The sequence below is a fragment of the Macaca nemestrina genome, chromosome 13 (genome assembly GCF_043159975.1).
Source record: "Macaca nemestrina isolate mMacNem1 chromosome 13, mMacNem.hap1, whole genome shotgun sequence".
NCBI lineage: Eukaryota > Metazoa > Chordata > Mammalia > Primates > Cercopithecidae > Macaca > Macaca nemestrina.
In genome coordinates, this window is record NC_092137.1 from 25,523,228 (window position 1) to 25,548,998 (window position 25,771).

The window sequence follows — 25,771 nt, forward strand, 5'->3', positions numbered from 1 at the left end:
TCACCGCGCCCAGCTCAGATGTTGGGTTTAACAAATATTTTATATGAGTCCTTTGAGATAACTATAAGGATTTAATCCATCAATCTATGAATGTGGTAAATTATAAGAATACACCCTTAATTGCTAAGTAAAACCAGTGTGGTCATGATATATTATTTTTCCTAAACACTGCTGAATTTTCTACTATTTTCTTCATGTTTTCATTTATGTTTGTAAGAGAATGGCTTGTAATTTTCCTTTTCTTGTTGACTTTTAAGACTTTGGTACCAAGGTTATTCTAGCCTCAAAAATGAAATTGGGAGTGCTCATTACTTCTTACAGACTCTGGGAAATTTTGTATAATACTGCAATTATTCTTAATAGAATATTTGCTGAAATTCACATAAAGTCACCCAAGCCTGGTTGTTTCCTTTGTGTAAATATATTGAGCAAATTCAATTTCTTTAATAATTATGTTATTATTTGGGTGTTCTATTCCATCTTGAATCAGTTTTGGTAAGCAATGGTGTTTTAGAAATTTGTTCAACTTAGCTTTTAATAACCAAATGTACAGTTCTTATCTTTTTGCCCTTCATTTCCCAGAGAATACAGTCTCTATGATATTATACTAATTCTTTTTTGAGGCTTCCTTTATGCGGCCAATTTTTGTATATTTGAAAAAAAAAAAGAGCAATCATTCATTGCTGGATACATTGAAATTATCCAGTTTGAAAATGTATTTCTCAATCTCACTGTGTTCCTATTAACTTTTTTTTTTGAGACGGAGTCTCACTCTGTTGGCCAGGCTGGAGTGCAGTGGCGCAATCTCAGTTCACTGCAAGCTCTGCCTCCCAGGTTCATGCCATTCTCCTGCCTCAGCCTCCCGAGTAGCTGGGACTACAGGTGCCCGCCACCCCGCCCGGCTCATTTTTTGTATTTTTTTTTTTTTTTTTTTTAGTAGAGACGGGGTGTCACCATGTTAGCCAGGATGGTCTTGATCTCCTGACCTCGTGATCCACCGTCTTGGCCTCCCAAAGTGCTGGGATTACAGGCGTGAGCCACCGCACCCTGCCCTAACTTTTAATTTATATATTTTACAGCTACATTATTTGACATGTATTAGTGTAGAATTGTTAATTTTGTCTTTTTATCTTTGATAAACCATCTCTGGTAAAGACTTTATAAATATGATAAAATATACAAAGTTTACCATTCTAACTTCTCTGGTAAAGATTTTTGCCTTAAAATCCTTTTTCTAAGACTAATATAATTTCAACAAATTTGTTCTGATTAGTACTTGACCTGGTAAGTCTTTTTTATTCTTAACTTACAAGTTTTCTGTGTCCTTATTTTTTGGCTGTCCCGTGAAACAGCATAGAGACAGATTTTGTTTTTGTTTTTGTTTTTTGAGACAGAATCTTGCTCTGTCGCCCAGGCTGGAGTATAGTGGCATGATCTCGGCTCACTGCAACCTCCGCCTCCCGGGTTCAAGAGATTCTCCTGCCTCAGCCTCCCAAGTAACTGGGATTACAGGTGCACGCCACCATGCCCAGCTAATCTTTGTATTTTTAATAGAGACAGTTGTCACCATGCTGGCCAGGCTGGTCAGCAACTCCTGAACTCAAGTGATCTGCCCACCTCGGCCACCTAAAGTGCTGGGATTATAGGCATGAGCCACTGCACCTGGCTGAGACAGATTTTTAAAAATATTTGACAACTGTTGCTTTTTATCTAGAAAATTTAATGAACTTACTGATTAGTAACATATTTTTATTAATTTTTATGGCTTATTATGTCATTACTTGTTTTATCTTTTTCCTTTTTGTCCTTTTCAGGTTTTATTTTTCTTATTTTATTTTCCTCTTTTGGAAATTTGCTCTTTGAGTTTACTCTTCTAGCAGCTACTTTTGTTGTTGTTAAATTAAGGTAACATTTATTGAGAACTTAGTGTCAGGGACTTAATGGGTGCTTTTAACTCTCAAAATAGTTTTATGAATTAGACGTTAACATACAGGCACAGAAATTAAAACTCAGTGTAAAAAGTAAGGCTCACATAACTAGGTCTGTCCCTCTTTTCGTGGTACAAACAGCCCCTCAACATGTAAAATTACTCAGAGAAAGAACAGCTGGCGACTGAGAGGGACAGCCACAGCCAGGGCAGTGAGGCATCCTCACGAGGAGCTAGAAAGAAACAGGAAACCGCAGCCCAGCGAGGGAGATGCGGAGTACCACCCTCTGGGCTCGGGGTTGGGTCATGAAGGTGAGTCAGGGGTGGGGACATGGTGTCCAACTGAGGGGCAGATTCCAAAGTGGGCAGCAGCAGGCGACTCACTGCAATGGTTTCATGTGTGTTCCTGTGCTAGGGCTGAGACTTGTTTTCCTCAGATAACAGGCACTGAGATACTCTGAAAAACTTTTTCTTGAGCTCAGATCACTGTGTTTTCAATCAACCTCAAGCTAATTCCTTGCACAGCACAATCTTCAGCTCAGGGTATATGCTGACAGGCCCTGACACTGGGAGCATAACAGCCTAATGGAAAAAGCTCAGGATTGGTGCCTTTGAGGCCATTCCTGTCATTTTCACTTCCAATTACTCTCTTTCTGAGTACATCATCCTCAGCTCCAAGCCACACCATCTGAGGGGATCCAAGCAGAAAAATGTCCCCCGGTGGCAGACTCTTGGTCCAAAGCTGGCTAAAGCCTCAGACAAGTCAAGAACTTTCTCTATTTTAACCACAATCTTAATCAACATCTGTAACCTCATCTAGTAACTTACGTCCTTTAAACTTAATCATGCCTCAACCAGTTTCATGCCATAGTTATTTGGTACTTCAGCTGCACCTTATTATAAGCTCACCAAAATTAGTAATTATTATTTATACCTGGTGTTTAGAGTGATCCACATTTATCAATTCCACTTTGCAGTATTTCTTCCTTCTTGCCTCAAATTATTTTTTGCTCAAAGTATATCCTTCATTAATTCCTTCAGCAATGTTTTGCTGGTGACAAACTCTTTGAGTTTTTTTGAAAAATATCTTTATTTCTTCTTTGCTCTGGAATAGATTAGCTGGGTACAGAAATCTGGATTGATCATTTTGTTCTACCCTTTATATCCTTTACTCGCCTTTCACACTTTCCATCTCCTTTTATCTATGTTCAGCACTCTGTATTCTGATTAATTTCATCAGATCTAATTCCCATACCCTAATTTTCACTCGATCAGTCCCTAACTTTCTACTGAGCTTAACTTTGATATTTTTGATTTCTGAAAGTTCAATTTGGCCTTTTTTTCATTCAACTTGTCCCTTTTAACAATGTCACTATTCCCAATTCCATTTCTTTAACTTTTTGAATGTGCTATTTCTGAAGTTCTTGGCATGCTAAACCTATCTGTTGTGTTTGTTTGCTGATTCTCCCTCACAGTAGATTGTTTTGTGATTGGGTTTGCAATTTTTGATAATTAACTCACCTTTAGCAGGGGTTGTTTTCTGCATAGGAGTCCCATTTGAACTGAGCTGTAGAAGTGTATGGCTACAGAGAGCTTTTTTTTTGGTCTACTTCCGGTAGGTACTTCAGAGCAGTGCTATTATCCAACAGAACCTTAAGGGATGATGAAGACATGCTATACCTGCATCATCCAATATGGAAGCCACTAGCCCCATGTGGTTGCTGAACACTAGAAATGCTGCTACTGTGCCTGAGGAACTTTTTATTTATTTATTTATTTATTTATTTATTTATTTATTTATTTATCTATTTATTTTTGAGACAGAGTCTTACTCTCACCAGGGACTACAGGCATGTGCCACCATGCCTGGCTAATTTCTGTATTTTCAGTAGAGATGGGGTTTCACCATGCTGGCCAGGCTGGTCTCAAACTACTGACCCCAAGTGATCGGCCTGCCTTGGCCCCCCAAAGTGCTGGGATTACAGTCATGAGCCACTATGCCCCACTTAGAAACTAAATTTTTAACTTGTGAACCCTGAAAGAGCCAATCCTTCTAGATGAATCCTGAGTGGCAAATGGCCTAAATTCAAATACAGCCAAGCAGCCATTTGCTGTCTAGAGGTCACACACATACTCTGCCTTCCCAGTAAATCCTACATTTATTTAACATTGGGACTTTCGTAACTGTCTGTTCCTACATCAGGCAATAGACTGTGACTTACATCAACCAATCAGAACTCAGCAAACATCAACCAATCAGAACTAGGCAAGTTTGCAACCCTCCCGTGCATAGGTGGACCAGAGTGGGAACCTGGACAGGAACTTTCTCTATAATCCCTTTCTTGGTTCTCTCAGAAAGTGCCTTCATTTTGTGCCAAAGGTTGCATCTCCACAGTTTGCAATCTGTTCACCGGAATAAAATCTCTTTCCTCTAAACTTTTCAGAAAACTTTCATTCACAAATTTAATTTTAAGTAATTTAAACTTGTACTTAACACTTTGGCTTGACAAAGATTATTACTTCAGTTTTTCAAGGTAGATTTTGTAGGTTTTCTTTTTTCCCAGAGCCTGGCTGCTGGATATTTTTTGTACCTTCTCTGGGCCACTGGAGTTTTTCTAGCCCCTCTTTCTTAAGGAGGCAGCTCTTCTAAAGTCCTGGCCTTTACAGAATTACTAGTTCTACTTACCTTGAGTGAATCCAAGACAGATTTCCTACGTCATGGGGGCACCAAACCCTAACCTATAGGGCTAAATCCAGTATCCAATCTGATAGACCCCTGGAACACTAGAGTGTTAGGTTTAATTCTGATAGCCAGGGCTTTCTCTGACTTTCAGTCAAGCTAAATTCTGCATTTCAATTGTTGTTGTTATATTTAATCCAGCGTGCATGTCTCTGTCATTGGAGAAAGGAGATTACAATTTAGCTTAGTTTGCCATGTTGCTGGAGTCAGCAATTAGGTTGGTGCAACAAGATAGGATAGATCTTCTATTCTTTTATTTTTTTTCTTTTTGGAGACAGAATACTGCTCTGTTGCCCATACTGGAGTGCAGGTGGTGCAATCAGGGCTCACTATAGCCTTTACCTCGTGGCCTCAAGCAATCCTCCTACCTCAGCCTTGTGAGCAGCTAGGACGAAAGGCATACACCACTGTGCTAAGTTAATTATTTTGTTGTTGTTGTTGTTGTTGAGACACGGTCTTGCTACATTGCCCAGGCTGGTCTTAAACTCCTGGCCTCAAGTGATCCTCCCACCTCGACCTGCTAGAGTGCTGGGATTACAGCAATGAGCCACCATACCTGGCCAGACTTTCCATTCAATTATTTTAAATGCAAGTTGAATTATTCTTGCATTTCCAGGATAAGTGCTACTTGATAATGCTCAAATTAATTTACTAATTTTTTAATGTAGACATTTTACACCTGTATTCTTTTTTTTTTTTAAATCTACCACTAAGAGTCATGCACCTGTATTCTTTCTTTCTTTTTTTTTTTTTTTTGAGACGGAGTCTCACTCTTGTTGTCTAGGCTGGAGTGCAATGGCGCAATCTCACTCACTGCAACCTCTGCCTCCCAGATTCAAGCAATTCTCCTGCCTCAGCCTCCGGAGTAGCTGGGATTACAGGCACCCACCACCATCCAGCTCATTTTTGTGTTTTAGTGGAGACGAGCTTTCACCATGTTGGGTCAGCCTGGTCTTGAACTCCTGACCTCAGCTGATCCACCCGACTTGGCCTCCCAAAGATGCACTGTATTCTTAAGGGAGGACAGCTTATAGTTTTCTTTTTTGGTGCTGTCCTTGCCTGTTTGGGGATGAAGGTTATGCTGGCCTAGTAAAATTGGTTGGATACATTCCAATTTTGTACTCTGAAATGGTATATATAAAATGAACATTATCTGTTTCTTGAAGTTTTGAGAGAACTCACCTGTTAAACAGTCTGGGCTTGATGCTTTCTTTGGAATGTAGATCTTTGATTCTCATTCTAATATTTTTAACTTGCTTGTTGACTATTAAAGATTTTCTACTTCTTTTACCAGATTTGGTAATATCTATTTTCTTAGAAAACTGTATATTGCATTTAGATTTTCCAATTTATCAGCATAAAGTTGTTCATAGTATTTTCTTATAATTACAAAAAGCAAAATTGTCTGCACCCCATATCACTGTTTTCATTTCTGAAATTATGTTTGTACTATAAGTTAGTCAATAAATTAGACCTATTTTACTAATTTTTTTCAAACAACCATCTTTTTGTTATCCTGATCAAGTTTCTTATTTCTATTTCAATAATTTTTAGGTTCATTTTTATTACTCTCTTTTACTTCTGATTTATCAGTACTTCTTTCAGTTTCAGAGTACTGAAATCTAGGTTCCTTTATTTTCGATCTTTTCTTTCCTAGAAAGTACATGTAAGGTTATAATTTTTCATCAAGTATCATCTGAGATGCAAGGCATAGGTTTAGGTACACTGTGCTTTTCCAGTCATTTAATTTTGTTAATTTTGATGATGAACTCTTGTCATTCCATAAAGTTAGAAGTTTACATTCTTTTTAAATTCAAGATGTGTGTTAAGGTTTTTTTTTTTTCCCCCTTTCTGTTGTTAATTTCCGGTTTTACTACATTGTGGTGAGGAAGGCTTCTTCCTAAGAACAGGAGGTAAGGGAGTGAGGCACATGGACATCTGGGGAATGGGCTCTCCAGGCAAAAGGAAGAGCAAGCGCGAGGCCCTAAAAATGCAAGTTTGCCTGGTGTGCTGAAGAAATGGCAAGATGTGAGCACAGTGAGCCTGGAGTGGAGTAAGGGAGAGTAGGGCAGAAGATAAGCTGAGAGGTAAGGGGGTCAGGTGGGCTAGTGTCTTGTATGCCACTGTAAGGACTGTGGCTTTTACCCTGAATTAGGTGACAAGCTCTTGGAGTGCATCCAGCAGATAAGGATCTGATGTTTTTTAGCAGAACCACTCTGGCTGCTATATTTAGAACAGACTGAAGGGAAAAGGGCAGAACCAGGGAAATCATTCAGAATGCCTCTGTAATAATTCCGTATGTATATGTTTACATACACATGAATACACACATACACCCACAAACATGCAGTGTTACTAAGAGCAGAATAAACAGGCTTGTGCTGATATCAATTCTAGACAAATTTCACTTTCTAGCATTTGAACTCTCCCTTGGTCCATCCCAATGTTGCCTGCTTTGAGTTGTTTTATCTCATATTAATATTTCATAAAATTATAATATTTGTAATATTTATTAACTGTATCCTCTAACATAGCACAAGTGGTTTCTGTTTTCTTAAATCTGAGCTTTATCTTTTAAGTAGATGAGTTTCGTTTTTTCCATTTATTTTGATTACTGATATATATCAGTAATATATATTTGATTACAGATAAACATATCAATATATATATTTAAATTTAATCCTGGGACTTATTTTGTATCTTCTATTTTCCATGACTTTCTTTTTTCCTACTTTCCTGTCTTCTCTTGAATTGGTCAAGGTTGTTTCTGCTACACTGTTATAATAGGTTTAAAGCTTTATATGTTATATCTAACTTGTCTAGTAGTCACCCTTAAATTTTTAATGCATATTTAAAATTATATTTTCTTACAAGTTGGAGTTAATTACATTTAATATATTCCTCTTGAATTCTGTGACATGTTCTTATTTCCCTTTTTGCTCTACCTACCCATAAAATTCCAGGTTGCTAACTTTGTTGACCTAAATTGCAACTTATTAAAAGTCATCTTATATTTTACAACCAATATTTGCTTAGATGGACCATTGTTGTTTTCCTGATTTATCTGCTTCCTTCTTTTTTCTTGGATCCCATTATTACCTTCTGAGTTCATTTTTCTTTCTTACTGCAGTGAAGTGATCATGGCTCACTGCAGCATCGACCTCCTGAGCTCAAGCAATCCTCCCACCTTAGCCTGCCAAGTAGCTGGGACTACAGGCATGCATAACCACACCCGGCTAATTTTTGTATTTTTTTGTAGAGATGGGGTTTCACCATATTGCCCAGGCTGGTCTTGAACTCCTGAGCTCAAGTGATCCTCCCGCCTCACCCTCCCAAAGTGCTGGGATTACAGGTGTGAGCCGCTGTGCCCAGTCAGGGTATCTTTAAAGAGTTTTTCCAGCAAAGTCCTTACAGTCTGAGAATGCTACTGTGGTACACTCGCTGCTGAAAGCTAGTATGGATGAGACAGAATTTTAGTTACTTCTCTCAGCAGCTTAAAGACACTGTGCTATTGTTGATCAGGCACTGTGGCTCACGCCTGTAATTCCAGCACTTTGGGAGGCTGAGGCAGGTGGATCATGAGGTCAGGAGATGGAGACCATCCTGGCTAATGCAGTGAAACCCTGTCTCTACTAAAAATGCAAAAAATTAGCTGGGGGTGGCGGCGGGCGCCTGTAGTCCCAGCTACTCAGGAGGCTGAGGCAAGAGAATGGCATGAACCTGGGAGGCAGAGCTTGCAGTGAGCCAAGATTGTGCCACTGCACTCCAGCCTGGGTGACAGAGCAAGACTCCATCTCAAAAAACAAAAAAAAAAACAAACAAAAAAAACCCCACCGTGCTATTGTTTTCTTAAAACCAGTGATGAAATCTAGCACTTGCATTTCAATTCCTTTGAAGATCATCAGTCTTTTCTCTCCAGTGTTGCCTAAGAATTTCTCTTCATCATTATTACAATGATGCATATTCTATTTAATATTTGAGGGTTCATACTTTTTCAGTATTGGAAATTCTAGAATATTTTCAGATGTTCTGAAATAATTTTCAGACATTCTAGAATATTTTCAGGCCTCAATTTTTCTTTTTTGAGATGGAGTCTTTCTCTGTCACTCAGGCTGGAGTGCAATGGCGAGATCTCGGCTGGCTCACTGCAACCTCTGCCTCCTGTGTTCAAGCGATTCTCCTGCCTCAGCCTCCTGAGTAGCTGGGACCACAGGCATGTGCCACCACACCCGGCTAATCTTTGTATTTTTAGTAGAGATGGGGTTTCAACATGTTGGTCAGGCTGGTGTCAAACTCCTGACTTCAAGTGATCTGTCCACCTCAGCCTCCCAAAGTGCTGGGATTATAGGTATGAGCCACTGCACCCAGCCTAGGCCTCAATTTTTCAAACATTGTCTCTGGTCAATTTTCTTCACTTACAGCTCCTATTAGATAAGTAATGGAACTTCCACACTGTCCTAAATGCCTCAACTTTTCTTTCATACTCTATTTCTGGTCTCTTGGTGCTAAGTTTTGGAAGAACTTCTTCTGACCCTGATCTTTTAGTTAACTCATTTGTTCTTTAGCCACATCCAATGTGCTATGTAGCTCATCCAATGAGTTTACTTTAACAACTGTATTTTTCATTTTCACCACTGCCTATTTATTATTTTATGATTTCTGCTTGTTTCAATGCACAGGAAAGTCTATCCTTGGTCCTTTATGGAAATTATATTTACCTATATTTAAAGTTTCCTCTGATTGCTCTGCTTCCTAGGGTATAATTCTGCTGTTGATACTTCATACGTTCATATTTTATATTGTTGTGCTAGGCTTCCCCTGGATTTTCATGGTTGTTGGCCACACAGACATCCTCCAGGACTGTCCACTTGCAATCTGAGTCAACAGTGGCCTCCTGGCTGGGGATCCTTGGCTGAGCCTGTTCTGAAGGAGCTGGCTGACCAGCTTTGGGGTCCCAGTAGTAGTGAGAACTTCCTCCAGGCAGTGTAAGTGGCTCCTTTCTGCAACTTCTCATTTTAACACATACCACCTTCACTTAAGGATGTCTTACAGGTTTGGGCATGGAACATTTCTTATTTTTAATCTTGAAAGGGAATTTATTAGTCTAACTTAATGTCTTACCATTTCTATGGATTTGGTGTAGAAACGGGATGAGGTCAGGATGTGCTTGGTCAACCATCTTGAAACTGGATCTATTGCTTCTTTAAGTATCACCTCTCTACATTTTCTTTAGCTTCTATCTGGAACTCTTATTAGATGGAACTCCTCAATCCATCCTCCACACTTTGTTTTCTTTTACTTTATAATAATAGTAATGTACTAAGGAATACTTCTCTGTTCTAGCTTCCAGCTCATAAATTTGTTCTTCAGCTATAAACCCTCTTAATCAGCTCATCTGTTGAATTTCTTATTTTAACAATCAAAAATTTGATTTCCAGGATCACTACTTAATTATTTTTGGTAGAAAACGTAACTGCTCACATCTCTCCAAGGAATTAACTATAGTTGCTGCAAAATCTAGTTCTGCTTATTCTATTAATTCTATTTCTGAGATAAATTCTTCTGTTACCTCCTCAGTTATCTTCTCCAGTTGTGTTCTTCTCATTTGGGGTGATTTTTAACGAATTGCTCAGCTTTGTAGTCAAGACTTCCTGTTCAGACATCTACTTTGTGCTGCCTGCACTGGAGGGCAGGAATGCCAGTTGTTTTCAGTGAGAGTGAAAGAGGGATGGAAGGTGCCACCTCATGGAAAAGCTTTATTATAGCTAGTCTTCTTAGCAAGGTAGGTTCCTGTTTTCCTAGAATCCATCCAGCACCCGGAACCCTGCCGTGTCTCTGCGATCCAAGCTCCTATATACTCTACACCTGCGTGAGACACCTCCATCACCATGCTACACTGCCAGCATTGCCCTGTCACTTCCCTGGGCCCCTCACAGTTCCCCAGAGCAACCACTTCCAAGTGAGAGCACTGAAGACGCTGTCTCCATCATTAGCAGCAATGCTCGCCTGCACTGGTTCTGGACTAAGGTTTCCTTTTGCAAACAGATCTCATCTACTTTTCACAGAGATTCTTCGTAGTCTGAGGCCTTCTAAGGTTTTTCTTTCCTTCTGCCTGCCCCGCCCATTGTACTTCTGATTATTTAAAAATTCTAATCTATCTAAGCACCAGAAGTAAGATGGAAAAGCTATATAGCATGCCCTCCATCCACCACCCTGAAATTCCCATTTATTTTTATACAATTAAAGTTCATAAAAATTTATTTTGAAAATTATGTAATTTCTCTTTTTGATTTTTTTTTTAAAAAGGGGTCTCACTATGTTGCCCAGGCTGGTCTCCAACTTCTGAGCTCAAGCAATCCTCCTGCCTTAGCCTCCCGAGTAGCTGGGACTACAGGCGTGTGACACATCACTCAGCTAATATGTTATTTTATAAAAGCCTTCAAAATAACTGCATTAAAAAGTGAAAAATTAGAATTGCTAAGCTCCAGTTTAACTGGTAAGCTATAATTTTGATTATTATATGAGAGAAATATAATCCATGTAATTTTTGTTAATCTTCCAAGACTTAGGAGTTTTAGCTGACAGTTATAAAAATATGGCTAGGTAGGGCCAGGCACGGTGGCTCACGCCTATAATCCCAGCACTTAGGGAGGCTGAGGCGGGTAGAAGACCTGAGGTCAGGATTTCGAGACCAGCCTGGCCAACATGATGAAACCCCGTCTCTACTAAAAATACAAAAAAATTAGCCGGGTGTGGTGGCAGGCACCTGTAATCCCAGCTACTCAGGAGGCTGAGGCAGGAGAATTGCTTGAACCTCGGGGGCGGAGGTTGCAGTGAGCTGAGATTGCGCCACTGCACTCCAGCCTGGGCAACAAGAGCGAAACTCCATCTCAAAAAAAAAAAAATTGCTAGGTGCTAGGTAGAATACAATGTAATTTGTTCACATAACTGAAACATGCTTATAAATGACAAAAACCCCTTAACCCATGAAAAAGAAGCCACTGTTATTCCAACTGGATCAACGACAGCCAAGAAGGGAGCTACATAAGGACAGCAGCATCTTGTGCTCAGCAGCAAGTAACTTTGGCTTCCCTTTTGAGAAAAAAAAGAATACAAAGATTTGCTAGAATTCAATATCAGTAGACTGACACATTCCTAGATCTGTCATTATAGCCAACATAAATTTATGGTTCCATATACACCAACCCTGGGGCTAAGAGGTATACCCTTGAAATATGAAAAATTGCTACATGAAATGCTAGTTACTTTAAAACTGAAAAAGCCATGAATGTGTATAGGGAAAAACAAAAGTTTTTGGCCAAAGTTCAAGGCCAAGCTTTGCTCCTAATTGAGCTGTCATCAATTTAGCCTGGGTGGGAAGCATTCAAATGGGGGCAGGGGAATGAGGTGGGTGTTGGCACCCATCAGAGTACACACAACAGGGAAAAATGAGTATTGGCTTTTCTATTAAACATTAGTTTAAAATCATGGACAGAATTTCTTTTCTCTATATATCCAGTAGTTCATAGTCTCAATCTTTTTTTTTTCAAAAAATCTGTTGAGAATTTTACTGCTTTACAAGAGAATTAAAGGCAATATATTACCCACAAGTAAAGCTCATAAATTGCTGGTAGGAGTGTAAAATAGTAAAGCCACCTTGGAGAGTAATTTAGCAATATCAAATAAAACTGAAAATGCACGCTCCTCTCATCCCAAGGATTCCACTCCTAAAAACAAACCAAGAGAAACTCTCCACGCTGCACCAGAAGACCTGTACCAGAAAATCCACTGAAGTTGTGTTTGGAAAAGCAGAAAATTAGAAACAAGCTAAATGTCAATCAATAGGAGGATAATAGGTATGGATTCTATATGGCACTGCAAATAACCACATCAACATGGAGATCATTTGAAAAAGAATGAAGGTAAAAAAAGGAAACTGTTGTAGGGTACCTGCACCATGATGCTATTTTGATGAAGTTTAAAAACATGAGATACAACACCATAAATCATTAACGGTCACATACATAGGAGTAATTAAAAAACAAAAATATAAATGAAAATACTAAACGCCAAATTCAAAATAGAGGTTAACTCTGAGGAAGGAGGAAAATGGGTTTGGAGGATATGGAGAGCTTCAAATTTTTCCATAATGTTTATTTCTTTTTTAAAAAAAAAGATCTGGGCTGGGCACAGCGGCTCATGCCTGTAATCCCAGCACTGTGGGAGGTCGAGGTGGGCGGATCACGAGCTCATGAGATCGAGACCATTCTGGCTAACACGATGAAACCCAGTCTCTACTAAAAATACAAAAAAATTAGCTGGGCGTGGTGGTGGACGCCTGTAGTCCCAGCTACTCGGGAGGCTGAGGCAGGAGAATGGTGTGAACTAGGGAGGCGGAGCTTGCAGTGAACGAAGATCTTGTGCCACTGCACTCCAGCCTGGGCAACAATGCGAGACTCCATCTCCAAAAAAAATAAATAAATAAATAAAAAGAATCTGAAGCAAATCCAGCAAAACGTTAAAAACGCAATAAAGTCTTTTCTATATGCTTGATATATTTCATAATAAGAAATTATATATTACTTGCTAGGTCAAAAAAGGATAACTCAGACATTCCAAAGGAAAACAAATTAAATGAATACTGAAGATTACACATCATTGAAAAAAATCAAATAATTTAAACAGCATAACTTGATAAACAGAGCTTTTTTCCTTTGCATACTACTCTAGACAATTTCCTATGTATAAATAGGAAAAATAAAAAACACATACGAAATCAAATCTATTCTTACAAAACTGAGATCATTATATATACTGCCATATAACTTTCTTTTCTCATTCAATATGAACCTCTTTCCACATCTATTCCACTTATTATGACTACCTATCTATTATGAAACAGATTTTTCCTGCTTGGGTGCAGTGGCTGACTCCTGTACTACCAGCATTTTGGGAGGCCGAGGCAGGCGAATCACCTGAGGTCAGGAATTCAAGACCAGCCTTGCCAACATGGTGAAACCCCGTCTCTACTAAAAATACAAAAAAGAATTAGCAGGGCATGGTGGCGCGTGCCTGTAATCCCAGCTACTTGGGATGCTGAGGCAGGAGAATCACTTGAACCCAGGAGGTGGAGGTTCCGGTGAGCTCAGATTGCGCCACTGCACTCCAGCTTGGGCAACAGAGTCAGACTCAGCCTCAAAAAAAAAAAAAAAATAAATAAAATAAAACAGATCTTTCCAGATCTATTTCACTTATTATGACTACTACACAGAATTTCATAGTAAGTACATACCATAATAAACTTAATCATTTCACTACTAATGGATGTTTTGGTGTTTTGGCCATCTTTTTTTTTTCTTTTCTTTTTTTTTTTTTTTGCTATCACAAATAACGCTGCCATGACACTCTATGATACTCTCCTACAAAAATTCTAGTATATTTGGTACAAGTGTTTTTTTTTTGGGAGAATTCCTATATGAAGAACTGATGGGTCAAAGGTTACATGAATTTAAATTCTGTCACCCGCATTTATCTATTCACACTCCTACCAAGAATCTTCAAGAGTTCTCTTCTCTACACCCTTGCCAAAACTGAATATTATCAATCTCCTACATTTTTTGCAAGTTGGCTGGGCATAAAATGAACATTTCCAAAATCAAAAGTAATTTAAAACTGGAACGAGTGGAAAATGCCAACTTTCATAAAGTTCTTTAATAAACATTGATTATGTGTACCAGGTAATTCGGATACAAAGGCTGAAAATAAACTAAGGACTTACAATCTAATGAAATATATAGACAAATGAACAGATTCTATAAAGATGATTACAGTAGTGTGAAAAGTGCTTTGAAAGAGGTATTCAGTGTGATATAGCGGACCATGAAGAGACACATCAATCCGCTTGGACAATCAGAAAAAGAAGTGATACCTGAGCTAATTAAACGATATACAGAGGTTGGTAAGGGAAAGTTGGGAGGATGGGGAGGAGAGGACATAAAGGCAACTAGAATCGCAGATTCAAAGACATAAAACTAAGAAAATATAGTGTATTAGGCAACTGCAAATAGTTTATTACTGTCATAGTGCTGCCTGTGAGTGGAAGACATAAATAAGAGTCTCAGACCAGAGACATAACTGTAAAAGCTTTCAAAACATTACCCTGTAAGAGAAAACTTTCAGGTGTTATAAGTCATCTTTGTATTAGAAGTTGCTTCTCGAATATAGGCAGCAGGCAGTTCTCCGGCACTCAAATGCAGTAATGGGTTCCATGGCAGAACTGAAGTAGGAAGGAGTGTGACCAATATTTCAGGTTTTGGTAAACAAAAGTTCTAATCAGCTAAAACCAAAAAGAGCAGAGCACACAAATACTACGGAAGTAAGTCCACAGGCAGCCAGGATCCCAAGAAATGCTGACGGGAGTTAGAGGGAGTATGAGAGTTAGAAGACGAAGAGGACCTCCCATGTGCTTCTGTGTATGGGGGGCACTCTCCAGGGCCTGGAACTGAGACGTCACTGAATGAATACTGGGACAGAAAGCTCGCTGCCCTGTTTAGATAGCCCACTGTATTGCTACACCCGGACACACCACAGCTTCAAAGCTGTCACAAATGCTACCATAGGTCAAAATAGGAGGAGAGCCAGCAGTCCACTGACATCACACATGGTACAGACACACTAAAAGCAGCAACAAAAGACTATCGCCACTATTATTTAGCACTGCTCTGAAAGTGTTTTCCAAACTTTTCTCAAGATAAAAAATGTCCAGGGCCTTTGTTTAAAAAATAAAACAAAGCAGACTCCTCGGTCTCAACCCAGACCTACTAATATTCCCAAGGGTGAAGGCCTAGGACTTTGTATGTTTAACAAGCAGCCCAGGTGATTCTTTCCAGGAAATTCCAGGAAGCATTGCTCCCTCCCAAATTAAAAGTTCTTACCGACACAAAGAGGTAAAAAAGTGAGAGAGGGGTAGAACTATCAGAAAGTGATTCAGTTACTGCTTCCTACAGATGATGTAATTATCTACTTGGAAGTTCAAGAAAAGGAACTGAAAAATTATTAGAACCACATACTGACAGAAGAACCAGTGAGACTTCAAGACGGAAATATCCATGAGATCTCCGAATGTAGGAGTCTTAACCTAAACAAGAGGAATGAGCTGGAATTAAGAACTGCAGAAATTTATTAGTGTCTGGGGTGGAGTGAGGGGCATGTAAAAGCTGGAACTGTGAGAAGACATTCAGAAAGAATGCGAGCAAGAGAATGCCAGGGAGTACAGGATCTAGCTTATCAAAGGCGACCCAAAGGCTTAATGAGTAACAGACATGCACATTCCATAGCTGGACATTTTGTAGTCACCAAATGAAGATATGAAACATATAACACACATGGATTAAATTTATTTAGAGAAAGAGTTCAACCCTAAATCTGTACCTGTAGATCTCAGAAAGCATGAGGCATTCAGGCAACGATCACTGATAGATTTGAGTTAATGCAGAAACAGATAAGCAATTCACACTACTGGGTCACAGAGAACACACTGATCTTCCCCACACATGGAAGCAGAAGATACACTTGCCAGTGCAGCTCTGGTGGCCATCTGCAAGAACAAAAAAAAAGATCTAAAGTTGACGAAAGGGCTGTGGGTAAATGATGACTGCCACAGGAAATTGCTCATTTGAAGAACTGCTTGGTTTAAGTTAAGTCATACACTTCTTTGCAATGGAAAAACCTCCCTGTCATCTCTCTAAGAATAATCAGGCTACAGTTGAAAAAAATGCCTTACTGTTTCATAAACTACACACCAATTCTTTATTTGAACGCATCCATCTTTTTAAACAGCTGGGTCCATTTTGAATGTTCTTGTTTTAAACTTAGCATTTTTGCGGCTGTAAGTGGTTTTATGAATAAATCGTGCCGGCAGACAACACAGTGGAATTGGGCAATGCTCAGATGATTGAAAGGAGCAATATTTAAAACATCCCAAGCAACCTACTGAAAATGTGGATAAAGGTTGTCAGAACACCCTGACTATTCCCCCTCACCTTTGGAAGGCTCTAGAAAGTCCAGAATTTCAGAGGGAGGCCTTTGGCCAATGAAGCAGTCACTTTGGTTTTAAGTCAGCTGTCGACCAGGAGAGTTTCAGAGCACTTCTCCCCAGGCCTCCAGAACACTATCAACAGGAGTAAAAAGATGAACCCAGAGCCCTGCATGTTCCTGGCAACCAACACCCTCTCAACTAACACGCTGCCACAGCGCTATGATCTGCCTATCTCAGGTTAATTCCAGCACAACCTTTATATCAGGTTATACTTTTTAAAAATAAGAAATCCAAGACTCTCACCTGGATTTTTATTCCTGTGAGGCTCAGTACATCCCCTCATGTGACCCTAATCCTCAACTCTCAAAACCCTTCTCCTTGTCTTCATAGTCCACCATCGGCAAAATCTCTCCTCCGTCCGAGGCTTACGCATCAACCTCTTCTCTGAATGTTGCCTTCACCTATGGCTCTAGGAGGAAACCTGTCATTCCCTGAAGGCTCAGCTTCCCTGCAGCCATTTCAAGTGGCAGCTGCTTTCTTTCTTACCCTCCTCAAACAGCTAGACCTCCAGGTGGAGGAGAAGTCCTTCTAGAACCACACTGCCACTCTCAGATCATTTTCCCTTTTCCTTAAAACTCCAATTTTGAATGTCATATCATCAGACCAAAACCCAAACTGTCCCTCCTTCGTGGAGTCCAACATTACTACTGTCATAATCCTTGTTGATTTCAACATTTACAGTTGATCTTTCCAATACACTGATTGTAGTGGGATGAATGGCGGCCCCCCAAAAGATATGTCCACATCCTAATCTCTGGAACCTGCACTACCTTATACGGCAGAAGAGTGAATATTACCTTCTATGACAAAATTAATTTAAGAATCTAGATGGGAGAGCAAGCATTTATCCTGGATTACCTGATTGGGCCCAAAATGCAATCAAATGTATTTTCACATAAGACAGATACACAGAGGAGAAGAGACAGATGAGAAGGAGGCAGTGAGACCAAGGAGGCAGACACTGAAGTGACACAGCCACAAGTCAAAGAACGCCAACTGCTGCTAGAAGCTGGAAGAGGGAAAGAACAGCATGATGTTAAATGTATGTGTCAAGGGGCCAGGCACGGTGGGTGGCTCACATACGTAATCCCAGCAGTTTGAGAGGCCAAGGCGGGAGGATCACCTGAGGCCAGGAGTTCGAGACCAGCCTGGCCAACACGATGAAACCCGATCTCTACTAAAAATACAAAAATTAGCTGGGCATGTTGGTGCATGACCATAATCTCAGCTACTCGAGAGGCTGAGGCAGGAGGATCGCTTGAACCTGGGAGGCTGCAGTGAGTCGAGATTGTGCCACGGCACTCCAGCCTGGGTGACCGAGTGAGGCTCCGTCTCAAAGAAATAATAAAATAAAATCAATTTTATATGTCAATCTGACTGGGCTATGAGAAGCCCAGATATTTGGTCAAATGCTCTTGTGGGTGTTCCTTTTAGGGTGTTTTGGATGAGATTAACATTTATATTGGTGGACTGTGTAAAAGAGATGGCCTTCCCCAGTGTGGATGAGCCTCACCCAATCATTTGAAGGCCTGAATACAACAAAAAGGCTGACCCAGCCCTGAATAAGAAAGAAGTCCTCTTGTCTTCAAACTGTCTGCCTTTGGACCCAAAGGCAGTTGAAAAATCAACTCTTCCTAGGTCTTGAGCCTGCTGGAACTACCCGCCATTGGTTCTCCTGGTTCTCAGGCCTTCAGACCAGGATTGGACCTGTATCATCAATTCTCCTGGGTCTCCAACTTGCCGACTCACCCCGCAGATCTTGGGACTTGTCATCCTCCTTAACTGCATGAGCCAATTCCTTATAATAAATCTCTCAGACATGCGCGTGCACACCCTATTGAGTCTGTTTCTCTGGAGATCTAATACAAAAAGATACTTTCCTAGAGCCTGCAGAGGGAGTGTGGCTCTGCTGACACTTTGATTTCAAACTTGTGTCCAGCACTGTGAGAGGATAAATTTCTGTTGGTTTAGGACCCCACGTTGGTAGTAATTTGTTATGGCATCCACAGGAAGCTAATATATCTGTTAATACATATGTCCTCTCTGGACTCCTCTCCTTTAGCAACTGTTCTTCCACCCTATGTGGGCCGCCATTTCTAGTCACCTCCTACCTACGACACTTTATTGCCAGTTACTGTACATTACCTGAAATCTCAGTTTCAAGCACCTACTCTCACCAACTTTTGTCTTTCTAGCACATTCCTTCTAGTAGTCTGCCTCGAACAATACTTCAGCCCACTGAACCTATACTACATTGAGCCTACCATCTTTATCTTGTCTCCCTCACAGCCTGATTTCTCTCTTGAACCAACCTCCATGCCTGCATTCGATATTATATTTTCTTTGCACACACTCAAACCCCCTCCTTGCCACTTCTCTTCCTTTGTCATACTTTTCTATCAAAACCCAACCCTATCCACTCTCTGCCTTCACCCACACAATGTGTGGTGGGAGTGAAATACACAGCTATGCTGACTGGTCTGACACTGAATTCACAACTACCAACCTCAAGTGAGTCATTCCAATATCAGTTTAAATGTCGCTACCTCAAAAAGGCTTTCCCTAGTCATCCAATTTAAAATACAAAATAATAACTTTATTGAGTGATATGGTTTGGATGTGGGTCCTCTCCAAATCTCATGCTGAAATGTGATTCCCAGTGTTAGAGGTGCGGTGTGGTGGGAGGTGACTGGATTATGGGGACGGATCCCTCAAGAATGGTTTAGCTACGGCCGGGCGCGGTGGCTCAAGCCTGTAATCCCAGCACTTTGGGAGGCCGAGACGGGCGGATCACGAGGTCAGGAGATCGAGACCATCCTGGCTAACACAATGAAACCCCGTCTCTACTAACAAAATATAAAAAACTAGCCGGGCGAGGTGGCGGGCGCCTGTAGTCCCAGCTACTCGGGAGGCTGAGGCAGGAGAATGGTGGGAACCCGGGAGGCGGAGCTTGCAGTGAGCTGAGATCTGGCCACTGCACTCCAGCCTGGGTGACAGAGCGAGACTCGGCCTCAAAAAAAAAAAAAAAAAAAGAATGGTTTAGCTTCATTCCCTTGGTGATGAGTAAGTTCTCAGTCCACAGGAGACCTGGCTGTTTAAAGGAGCTGACTCCTCCTCCTCTCCCCTCTTGCCCCTGCTCTCGTCCTGTGATCTGCCTGCTTCTGCTAAGCCTTCCGCCATGATTGTAAACTTCCTGAGGCTCTCACCAGATGCTGAGCAGACACTGGTACCATGTCTGTACAGCCTGCAGAACCGTGAGCCAGTTAAAACTCTTTGTAAATTACCCAGTCTCAGCTATTCCTTTATAGTAATGCAAAAAATGAATACATTGAGATACCATTCATATGCCATGAAATTCACCCACTGTAAAATTCAGTGGTTTTTAGTATAATCAAAGTTGTACAATCATAACCAATATCTAATTTCAACACATTTTCATCACTCTAAAAAAGAAACCCAATACTCATTAGCAGCCATTTCCCATTCCTCCCTCTCCCGAGCCCCTGGCAACTACTAATGTATGTTCTGTTCATTTGCCTATTCTGTATATTTCATAATGTCTCTATGCATTTGCCTATTCTGTACATATCACATAAATGAAATAACACAATATGTGACATTTTGTGTCTGACTGATGTTTTCAATGTTCACCTATGTTTTAGCATGTATCAGTACCTCATTTCTTTTGATTACCCAATAGTACTCCATTGTATTGGTAAACTACACTTTGTCCAGTCACCAGTTGATGGATATTTGGGTTATTTCCACTTTTTAGCTCTTCTGAATAATGCTGCTATGACCATTCACATACAAGTTTTTGTGGAGACACGTATTTTCAGTTCCCAAGGAGCAGAATTGTTGGATCACATGGTAAGTCTATGTTTAACATTCTAAGAAACCGTTAAACTGTTTTTCAATGTGGCTACACCATTTTATATTCCCACCAACAAAGTATAAGGGTTCTGATTTTTCTACACGCTTGTCAACACTGTTATGGTCAGTCTTTTTTATTTAGCTGTCCTACTGGGTATGAAATAGCACCTCACTGTGTTTTTGATTTGTGTTTCCCTAATGATTATGTTAAGCATCTTTTCAAGTGCATATCAACCACTGGTATATCTTCTTTGGAGAAACATCTATTCAGATCCATTCCCCAATTTTTCCCCCAAGTTACTTTTTTTTTTTTTTTTTGAGATGGAGTCTCACTCTGTCACCCACGCTGCAGTACAGTGGCACAATCTCAGCTCACTGCAACCTCCACCTCCCGGGCTCAAGTGATCCTCCTGCAGCCTCCGGAGTAGCTTGGATTACAGGCACCCACCACCATACCTGGCTAATTTTTGTATTTTTTGTAGAGATGGGGTTTCACCATGTTAGCCAGGCTGGTCTCAAACTCCTGGAGTCAAGTAATCCATGCGCCTCAGCCTCCCAAAGTGCTGGGATTACAGGCATGAGCCACCACGCCCGGCCTAATTTACATATTTTATTGTGGTAAAAACATACAACATAAAACTTACCACCTTAACCATTTTTAAGTGTATAGCACAATAGTAGTGTTAAGTATGTTCACGTTGCAAGAACTTTTTCATTGTGCATATCTGAAACGCTATACTGATGAAACAGTAATTTCCCATTTTCTCCTCCCAACTGATAATTACCATTTTAATATTTTCTATTCAGTGGGTTATCTTTTTACTTTCCTGATGGTACCCTTTGAAGTACCAAAGTCTTTAATTTTGTTGAAGTCCAATTTGTCTATTTTTCTTTTGTTGCTGGAGCTTTTGGTGCTATATTTAAGAAGGCACTAACTCAAGGTCATAAAGACTTACATCTAATCTCTTCTTCTAAGAGTTTTATAGTTGTAGCTCTTACATTAAGGGGTCTATAATCCATTTTGAATTCATGGTTTACAAGGTATAAGGCATGGATCCAAATTCATTCTTTCGTCTGTGGATATCCAGTTGTTGTCTCAGCATCATATTTTGAAAAGACTATTCTTTCCTCCATTGGATGGTCATCACCCTCACTGAAAAATCGACAACAAATACAAGGGTTTATTTCTGGAGTCTCAATTCTGTCCTCATGCCAGTATCACAGTCTTGATTACTATTTCTTTGAAGTAAGTCTTAAAATCAGGAAGTGTGAGACTTCCAAATTTGGTATTCTTTTTGAAGACTGCTTTGACCATTCTGGGTCTCTTGTATTTCTATATGAATTTTAGTATCAGTTTACAGGGTTATGCAGACAAGCAGTTGAGATTTTCATAGAGACTGCACTGAATCTGTAGATGAATCGGGGAGTATTGTCATTTTAAATGTTAAGTCTTCTAACCCATGAACACAGCATGTCTATTTCCTCAAGTCTTAATTTCTTCTTCTTCTTTTTTTTTTAATTGAGATGGAGTCTCTCTCTGTCACCCAGACTGGAGCGCAGTGGTGCAATCTTGGCTCACTGCAACCTCCACCATCCAGGTTCAAGCAATTCTCCTGCTTCAGCCTCCCAAGTAGCTGGGACTACAGGCATGCACCACCACATCTGGCTAATTTTTTTCTTTCTTCCTTTTTTTTTTTTTTTTTTTTGTAATTTTAGTAGAGATGGGGTTTCACCATGTTGGCCTGGCTGGTTTCAAACTCCTGACCTTAAGTGATCCACCCACCTGAGCCTCCCAAAGTGCTGGGATCACAGGCATGAGTCGCTGCACTCAGCCTGTTTCTTTCAGTCATGTTTTGCACTTTTTAGTGCCAAGTTTAGTACTTCTTTGATTAAATGTAATCCTATTTTTGTTCTTTTTGATGCTACTGTGAATGAAACTGTTTTCTTAATTTCATTTTCAGATTGTTCATTGTTAATATAGAGAAATATAACTAATTTTTGCATTTTTTGTAGTAGGTTGGTACAAAAGTTATTGAGGTTTTTGCCATTAAAAGTAACGGGGAAACCACAATTACTTTTGCACAAACCTAGTATTTTTGTATTGATTTTGTATCTTATAAACTTGGTAAATTTATTATCTATAATGGTTTTTTGTGTGTATTAGTTAGGATTTTCTATATACAAGATCATGTCATCTGTGAAGACAGGTAGTTTTACTTCTTCTTTTTCAATATGGAGGCATTTTGCTTGCTTTCCTGCCTAAGTGCCCTGGCTAGGACCATCAGTACAATGTTGAATAAAAGTGGCAGGAGTGGACATCCTTGTCTTTTTCCTGGTTTTAGGGGGAAAGCTGTCAGTCTTTCACTATTAAGTATGATGTTAACTGTGGGTTTTTCTTTCTTTTAAGAGACAGGGTCTCACTCTGTCACCCAGGCTGGAGTGCAGTGATGCAATCATAACTTATTGCAGCCTCAATCTCCCAGGCTCAAGTGATCCTCCCGCCTCAGTCTCCGGAGTAGGTAGGACTACAAGTGTATACCACCAAGCCCAGCTAATTTTTTTTCATTATTATTATTTTGGTAGAGATAGGGTCTCACTATGTTGCTCAGGCTGGTCTCTAATTCCTGGCTTCAAGTGATTCTCCACCCTGAGTCTCTCGAAGGGATTAAAGGTGTGAGCCACTCTGACTAGCCACTGTGGGTTTTTCATAGATGTCCTTTTTCAGGCTGAGAAAGTTCTCTTCTATTCACAGTTTATTGCATTTTTTTTTAACCGTGAAAGAGTGTTGGGTTTTGTCAAATTCCTTTTTCATATTTATTGAGATGATCTTATTTTTCGTTCTTTAGTCTGTTAACGTGGTTATATCATATTGATTTCTGCACGCAAACCAACTTTTGCATTTCAGGGGTAATTCTCATTTGCTCATGTTGTATAATCCTTTGTATGTTCTTCCAAATTTGGTTTGCTAATATTACTTTAAAAAAAAAAAAAAAACTAAGAGATTCAAGACGTAATAGTCTAGAAGTAGCAAATTGGAAAGCAGGTAGAAAAATAATCAGGATGACTAGTGTAGGCAGAATTCTGTTTACCTTCAGCGAACCCTGTCCTTGTATGATCTCTTCCCCTTTGAGTGTGGGTGGAACCTATAAATATGATAAGCTATCATTCCTTTGATTACATTAAGTTATAAGGCAAAAGGGAGATTACAATGGGTGGGCCTGGTCTAATCGCATGAGCCCCTTAAAAGCCGTATTTCTCTGGCTGACTGCAGGAAAGGAAATCAGAGAGATGCATTCTAGTTGGCCTAGAAGAAAGCAAATATTTGTGTTGCAAACTGCCTATGAGAGTCACATGAAGAGAAACTGCAGGCCGCCTCTGGGAGCTGAGACTCATCCTCAGCTGGCTGCCAGCAGGAAAATGGGGACCTCAGCACCACAGCTGCAACTAAAGAAATTCTGCCAACAGGGAGCTAGCAGGAGGCCCTCTAAGCCCTAGGTGATAACTACAGCCTCAGCTGACACTTTGATTTCAGCTCAGTGACACCTGGAGCAGAGAGCCTGGACTTCTGACTTACAAAAACGAACACAATAAATTTCCACTATTTTAAGCAGCTAAATTTGTAGTAACTTTTTATGCAAAAACACAAAGTTAAAACAGTGAGCACAAGTCCTGGTTTGTCCAAGATAATCACAGTTTATGCATGCTGTCCCTGCATAATTAATAGTGCCCCCTTTCACTCTCAAGTGGGTCTGGTTTAGATGATGTTACATGGTCACCCTAATAAAAATGTCAACCCCTAAATATGCATGGGATGTGAGAGAATAAACAACCACCTGAAAGGGTTGCAGGGAAGTGGAGTTCTTCCAGGACAGCCAAATTTCAATAGAGACGGGGGGGGGGGGGGGGGGGGTGGTGAAAGAAATGTGTGGAGAAGCAGCTGAAAGTGAGGGCAGCTTGCTGGCCAAGGACCAGCAGTGCTAAAGGGAGCTGAGCTGCGGAGGACTGACTATGAGAAAGCTGGGCTGGGGCAGGACGCACAGACCATGATAAAACGCTGGTGTCACCCAACACAAGAGGCCAGACAGCTTAAACGAGGACACTGACTGATAAAAGCAGAGGCAGGGGCCATGGCAGACCCAGCCTCAGCAGTTTCTTTGAGAAGAGTTGGCCATTGGGTTAAAGGACTTGATTTTGTATATGTTGTTTTTAATTTCTTCATGTGTATGTCTTAGCTTTTGATTGCCACAAATGGGGATATTGTCTTATAAGTTAAAAAAATTCTGTCTGGTTTTGTACTTTGCACAAAGTAATTGTTTAATTATGACACGTGGCTATTTAAAACTGGACAGGAGCATGCTCAGTAAGCACGCCTTTTTCCCATGAATACATATTATCTTTCATAATTCAAGAGGTGTGAGGAGAGGGACACTAGTCATATGGAAACTGAACATTGCTTCTGACCAAGGTAAGTCAACAATCTTAATTGATCCAGGTCTGTCACAAGAAAATTTGCTCTGATTCCCTAAACGGCTTACTTTTGCTACCACTAATGCCCAAACAACTATGCTGCACATTTATAAGCTGTCCATTAACATTTTCTTAAGTAAAGCAATATCATTTAACAGAGATTGTTAAAGAAATCCAAAATACTTGCTCATTTATACAAGATTTTGAAGAACACGATAAGTAACTTTGTTCAGAGGTGGACTCTGCCATCTGCTGGGAAAAAAGGTGAAATTTCCATACCATCGACCAGTCAGTTACACAATTACCCTCCATGAAGGCCCTCTACTAACTATCTGCAGTACAAGCGTATTTTGTATAAATGGACATACAGAGAGAGAGACTTCCTGCCAGGGAGTAACTAGATGGGATCAGTCAGATCCATCTTGGTAAAGTGAAGACCAAGGAAGCAGAGATCTGAATGAAAGGCAGAGAAGAAGGCATGTTTGCTATGAGCCTTCCTTGCATATCAAGAAAGGTTGAAGGCCGGGCATGGTGGCTCACGCCTGTAATTCCAGCACTTTGGGAGGCCAAGGCGGGTGCATCATGAGGTCAAGAGATTGAGACCATCCTGGCCAACATGGTGAAACCCTGTCTCTACTAAAAACACAAAAATTAGCTGGCGTGGTGG

At 40.3% G+C, this 25,771-nt stretch overlaps 1 protein-coding gene and 2 long non-coding RNA genes across 46 annotated transcripts in view; 1 reads left to right on the top strand and 2 right to left on the bottom strand.

Annotated features, from left to right (window-relative positions):
- The window catches only part of LOC105479800 (dystrobrevin beta), a 311,471-nt gene that overhangs the window by 162,935 nt on the left and 122,765 nt on the right, over positions 1-25,771 (bottom strand). The gene's annotated exons all lie outside the window — the stretch shown is intronic.
- Positions 5,397-24,527, bottom strand: LOC139357793 (uncharacterized). The gene is made up of 2 exons (XR_011611554.1): positions 20,440-24,527; positions 5,397-16,263 (listed from the first exon to the last, which is right to left on the bottom strand). It is a non-coding gene; the product is annotated as an uncharacterized lncRNA (long non-coding RNA).
- Positions 20,685-24,041, top strand: LOC139357792 (uncharacterized). Its single transcript, XR_011611553.1, has 3 exons — positions 20,685-20,760; positions 23,045-23,156; positions 23,909-24,041. It is a non-coding gene; the product is annotated as an uncharacterized lncRNA (long non-coding RNA).